A 6,417-nucleotide genomic window follows, 5' to 3' on the forward strand; every position below is an offset into this window, starting at 1 on the left:
CCCCCCCCCCCAAATGGTATAGATAAAATCGAGTGGCAACGATTCAAGTGTAAAAACAAAATAGTATAGCTAAATAATAGATTAGAGCGCAATTCAAACGCAGTTAATTTTGCATGTTATAATATTAGAAATATATTAAGCAAAATCAAATAAATTTGGATGCTGCTAAAACTTTTATTGCTTTAATCGCAATTACATATTTGAGTAAGAAATAACTAGTAAAATAATTCACGAGAAACTACGAGAAAGATGTGCCGTTCTTTCGCTTCAACGTTACTACGTTTTATATATTATTTTCCATGATGGGGCTCTTCTGCATAAATGTAATATTAATTAGCACGTATACCGAGCGCAACGTCATAACTCTGTGCGGATTTCGCATCGAGGTCGAGTGAGTATAATTTGCGAGCGCGTACCCCGCGAAATACGGGGCTTAACTCGTATTTTGTTCGCGAATAGTATTTAATGTGATATTAATTTAAATTGTTCGTACCAAATCAAAATAGCTAAAAACGTTACAACGCTGAGCAGATTAAAACGATCTCCTAAATGAGAGAGCAGTACTTGGCGAAATTTTCAGTAAATTAGCGTACATATACGGAGACATTGTGATTTACCATAGATTTCGCATCGCGGTTAAAAGGTGCAGTCGAGTCGCGAGCGTTTCATAAAGCACAAAGCACGCAGCTTTTATTTTCGGCGCTAAACGGTACGAGATGAGAGAGAGAGAGAGAGAGCTTGCTTGAGTACGCTTAAATTACCCCTTTCCTCCATTTGATCCCCACAACGACCGGCCGCTATCTTCACACTAATTGGCTTAATTTCTGCACTGATTATGCCGGTTATTCGCAGCCCCGTTTCAAACGCCATGAAAACTGAGATACTTGTCTTCTCAAATGGCTCGACTACGTGCTCGAGAAAGTTCTAAATATTCTCGCGTGTAATCGCGATTCGGTACTAATCATCCAGTTTCATTACGTTGTCGCAGCTATAAGAAGATCAAGTAGAATAATATATCGCAATTATACAATAATAAATATTTGGCGATAATTCCATTGAAAATATATTTTATTTGATTACTGTGATATATATCTGATATACTTCTCATAATCAGATTTGATTCGACGTAATGTAAATGAAAATTAAGGTAAGTAATAAAAAAAAATTGTAAAAGAAATATATATGAAAATAAAAATTCCTTATGAACTAAATAGAAATATTAGTTAAATTTCGAAAAACTTTCAAAAATTTAAATCACTATTTAAAATCCCTGCAACTCCTCTGTCTAATTGTTCGATTGTTAATTAATTATTATATAATTTCGAAATCCGACGAAACATTTCTATAATAATTATTAATTTGCGCATCAACAATGCTAAATAAAATTCATTATCTCGTATCAGTATCACATGAATCCATAGTATCGTCGCGTTCATCCAAGATGGAGAGCCAGACGATTCCTCAAAACGCAAAAACCGCTGCTTCAAGATGAGGTCATTTTTGCCCTTCGCGCAGAGAGAATTCTGGCCCGACAAACTTTAAATTACATTCGAAGCACCCGTCCTCCGGCTGTCAGTGCTGCGAAGAACGAGCTCGTCCTCGCGCGGCAGCCCCGTCATCGGTTTCCCTTAATTTATATAGACGGGGTCGCTTATTCGCACCGCTTTCTTCGGACCTCCTTCTCTCGCTTCTCGAGAAGAAGGTGAAGAAGAAGAAGGCGAAGAAAAAGACAAGAAGAAGGAGAAGCGAACTAGCAGCTATATCCCCGGAAGTTAACTTTCTCCCTGATTGACGTTCGGTTATTGTTGGCATTTGCATAACTCGTCCTGCTCGCTCCAGCTGCGCTCCTTTCGTAAGATGCAGCACCTCGAGGTGAACTGAAAGACAAGGCTGCCGAAGAGAAAGATGTGAAAGAGAAAGAAGAAAAGGAAGGTGACGATGAGGAGAGAAGAGAGGAGAGGTCGTGGAAGAACAGAAGAAGAATGCGGGAACGGCCCGCGTGTCAAATCGAATTTGCCTCATTTGCCCTGAGCGGCGACTCCGCCAGCCAGCCAGCCAGCCAGCCAGCCAGCCAGCAAGAGAATCTATTAGAATAATTTTTATGAATCTAATTTTAAATTCCGGCGAACGAAGTTACTTTACTGTCACGCTGTCAGCGGCTCTTTATTAAGTGGTCCTCCTTGGCGGCGACGGCGTCCCCGCCGCGCTCACCCCTCGCCCCATCGCCTTCACGACCCCGCGCTACTACCCACCGACGACCTGTCACCCATTGGAAAGGAATAATTTAAATAATTTCCCACCTAATTCCTCTCTGTCCGACGAGGGGAGAGAGACGCGCGAACGATCCCATCCCTAAAGCCAGATTTTGCAACGACAATTGCCGGAAATCTTTCCGTCTATGTTATTTAAATTTCACATTACCTATAAATTAGGTTAGGATTATCTGCGCTCGTCTAATGTCTACCGGCCTAAGTACGATCTTTAATCGCGAGCAGAATTTTCTATTTTTACTCTCTATTTTTCTCATGAAGGAAATTCATCGTTTCTTATTATTTATATCATCAATTTTTAACATTTAAAATTTTCTAACAGGTTCGAAATTTTCTAATCGTAATTCTTTTTTTTTAATTAATTAAAGTACAGTTAATATTGACTATAATTATTATTATTTATTGCCGTGACAAAAGCACTTTGTGATTAATAATAATAATGATTTTTTAAGTAACAATTTAACTTTCTCCGACATACATATGTACAATATATAATTAGCAAGATATTAGATTAGATATAAAACAGTGTAAAGCAATGTGTCGTGTAATATCTACTTGCTATTACAAATAATATGAAAATTAATTCTCAGGTCACTAGCTATACAAATTGAATGTTTTGCTTGGATCGTTGAAATTATTTGTCAGCACATCACGTACACTACGTAGATAAAAACCACTTGGAAAAACATTGATAAAAACGTTTTAAAGGCTAAGTGTTTCATCTTCTGCCAAGAGAGGAGCGCGGTTCTGTGTATCAGTTTGACCAATTAACTGCGAGATTAACCTAATTCGTCATATACATCATCACTTATTTCGCATATGTACACACTGCGTTGAAGACACGTGTGCTCGATGTTGATCTACTCCACTACCATATATATGCGTGACCGAATATGAAATAACCTTGAAAGATACGTTTTACAGCTCTCTTACTTTACGATACACGATCAATATACTTTCGATCGTTACACACTTATCACATAATCTTCATCGTATAAAGTGATAAATAGGCCATTAGACGAAGTAAAAGTATAAATGAATAATCAATCGTATTTTAAAATGCATATTTTAAAATTTAAGATTAATATCTGAAAGAGAGAAGTATTATTTGAAAGTTTTCATCTATAGAATATGTGTATACCGCGCACACACATGAACAGCGAATCGATGATCAAGATTAAAAGTGATAATGTGTTATAAAAATAAAAGCTGTAACAATTTTCCCGTGTACATATATTCGGATGACATGTATTTCGGAGATGATACGTGGATATTTAAAAGATTTGCATTACATGAATATTTTGTCACTACTTAATCATTTTTTAATGAAAAGTTACCAGATGAAAATGTAAAAAGAAATAGAAATTCTCATATTTAAAAGATGAACTTCTTATAATTTTCTGCTTCACACGCGATTATCTCAAATCGCAAATCGTTCTCTCACGCGAAAAATTAAAAGGAAGAGCCCCTTCCTTCCTTGATAAGGCAAGCAGGTATAATAAACGGTGTGTGGAGTTCCAACGGGTAGATGAAGTGCCTCGACGGCCTATATTCGCGGCTTATTTTAGAACTTTACCGAGTGGAGCCAAGCGTGCTTGCACGCACGTATATACGCGTGAGAAAGTGTGGACGCATGTGCACCGATTGCGACTCGTTGGACATCATGCGTGCGTGCGTGCGTGCGTGCGTGCGTGCATACGTGCGTGCGTGTTCGCTCACCGTGTGCTATAAGTAGAATGTACGATCCATTCTATGGTCGCGCTGCCGTGTCGCGTTATCGAGTTTATCGATATCTACGAGAAGCGCGAGTAAAACCCAAAAGCAATGTCCCCTTTGAATGGCAGATTTAATATTCAGTCTATTTGTGGCTCAAAAAATTATTAGAGTATAGATCTCTGTTAGAATTAACGAGAAATGTCGCTAAAATTGCAACGCTAAAATTATCAGCATGATATTTCTTCTTCAAGCAGTTGTGCTGTCTTATATTTAAAATGTATTAAAATCGGTAATTGTTGGAATTTTGTTTTCAAATTGCATATATTGATAGAACTCGAAGTAGCTAGAACCTGAATATTAACGGAATTTGTAGCTAAAAGTGGAAATACTTATCTTTTTCTTGTACTTTAGAGAAGAGAGAGGTGTCGTGCTAAATTCGCGAAGCTAGTACGCCGTATTTTTAATTTTCAATTTTATATACTAAAAAACCAAAATTAAAAAAATAGCAGTCGGAACTCTATTTAAGAATAATTGTATATACATATGTCATTCCTTTTTAAAAATGTGATTATTGTGATTAATTACCGCCACGTAAAAATTTCAGTTCATGAAATCTAATCGAAAAGAGTGGATTGAAGAAGAATCTGAATTAATAATTTGCTAGCAGAGTGTTCTCCATTTTCTTATAGTTACTTGACTCGTTTAGTTTTCTGCCTCATCATGGTATACATTTCTTTCAATGAGGTGTGCGTATTAATTTTATACGAATTCTGCTATTATATTAATTTATATGTATTATCTAGAAGTTTGACAGAACGTCGTTTAAATTTTATATTGCATAATAATATCTAATTAATTGGATCCTTTATATATGATAAAGTGTGTTATATGATGCGAGTAATAAGATCTCTTGCTGATGGGAAAGTTCTCGCTTTTCATGTATGGACACTCAACTAACGACTAACCGAATATACGCGAGAAGGGTAACTTGAAAAATATCATCGATGACACGTATTGCGCGCGAACTGGTCTATTTTTTTTATCGTCAAGAGCTCGATCTCGATTATCAAGAGATCAAGACATATCATCCGCGTATACGCGAATTGGCACTTAGGCGCCAGCAAACGGCATTAAGCTATCGCCTAGCTGTAAGAATATTAAAAATAACAAATGACTGTGGTCATCACTACAAAACCGGAATTTTCGAAATTCATATGTGACTTTGTTTGTTGTTTGCAAGGCATTATATTCATTATTTAAGAGAAAACATGTCAATGATGACGTTACATGATTACTATATGATTGCTATACGAGGTTATTAAATCAAATTGACAAAAAAATATGCCTTTATGGAAATAAGACATAAAACTTCTTCAACAGTTTCTATTCTATTATTGAATCATGACTCAAAACTCGATCGTGATATCATCTACGAAAAATGAAATTTGAAGATAACAGTACAATAATGCGATTTTTAACTTTCTCAGGAATTTGAAAAATATGATCTTCTGTAGGAAGATTAAATTTAAATCAATTTTTCCACTTTAATTTTTCAATTTATTTTATTTAACTAATCACTTCTCTTATAAGATATATGTATAATGATATGTTTAACCTTTAAATGCCACTGGGGGTCCAAAAGACCCCAAGGCTTTTTCAATCGTATATATATTTTATAATCCCGCTGTAAATCGAACATCTAGCTTCATCTACCGTTAGTTTAGATCCCAACTACCAGTTGAAAAGTTCGCGGCAAGTCGGTCTCTGTATAGCAGTCGGGCAGGTAATTTCGAGGCGGGGTACAAAATACCCCAGTGTGTCATTTACATTGTGCAAAGTGAAAATCGAAGCAATTTTTTTATTCACGTTTTTGTGTAAATTTCATTATTTTGAATTGTAAGTATTATCGTGCGCGTTATAAAATTTTCTCAGTGTTGTAATATAATTTGTAGGGATGCACCGGATCGTAAAATTACCGGATATCCGGATAGAATGTAACATCGGATATTCGGTAACCGCTCGGATATCCGAGAAGGCGATTTCTTCGAGTCGGATATTCGACCGGATTCGAAGAGTTTTCTAAAAAAAAAACCTTTAGAGAAAAAGATTGTAACAATGTATAACATATTACAGCATCATAAATATGCATACTTATTTCTAGAACATTTGTATAAGAAAAAATCAATAATTTAATGACATCAAATTCAACCCGATATATTACCGGATACTGGATACTTTCCGGATATCCAGTGCATCCTTAATAATTTGCCTTCGTGCCATATGCTGGATTCACACTGCATCCGATTTGCGTCGTATGACGCTCTTCAACCAATCAGAAAACAGAATTCCGATTATACGAAGCAAAATCCATCGGAATCCTGTTTTCTGATTGGTTGCAGTGCGTCGTACGACGCACATCGGATGCAGGGTG

At 36.3% G+C, this 6,417-nt stretch overlaps 1 protein-coding gene across 1 annotated transcript in view; it reads right to left on the reverse strand.

Annotated features, from left to right (window-relative positions):
- Positions 1-6,417, reverse strand: part of foxo (forkhead box, sub-group O) — a 185,018-nt gene that overhangs the window by 31,236 nt on the left and 147,365 nt on the right. The window lies entirely within an intron of this gene.

This window comes from Trachymyrmex cornetzi, unplaced genomic scaffold, assembly GCF_001594075.2.
Source record: "Trachymyrmex cornetzi isolate Tcor2-1 unplaced genomic scaffold, Tcor1.1 scaffold343, whole genome shotgun sequence".
NCBI classification, from domain to species: domain Eukaryota; kingdom Metazoa; phylum Arthropoda; class Insecta; order Hymenoptera; family Formicidae; genus Trachymyrmex; species Trachymyrmex cornetzi.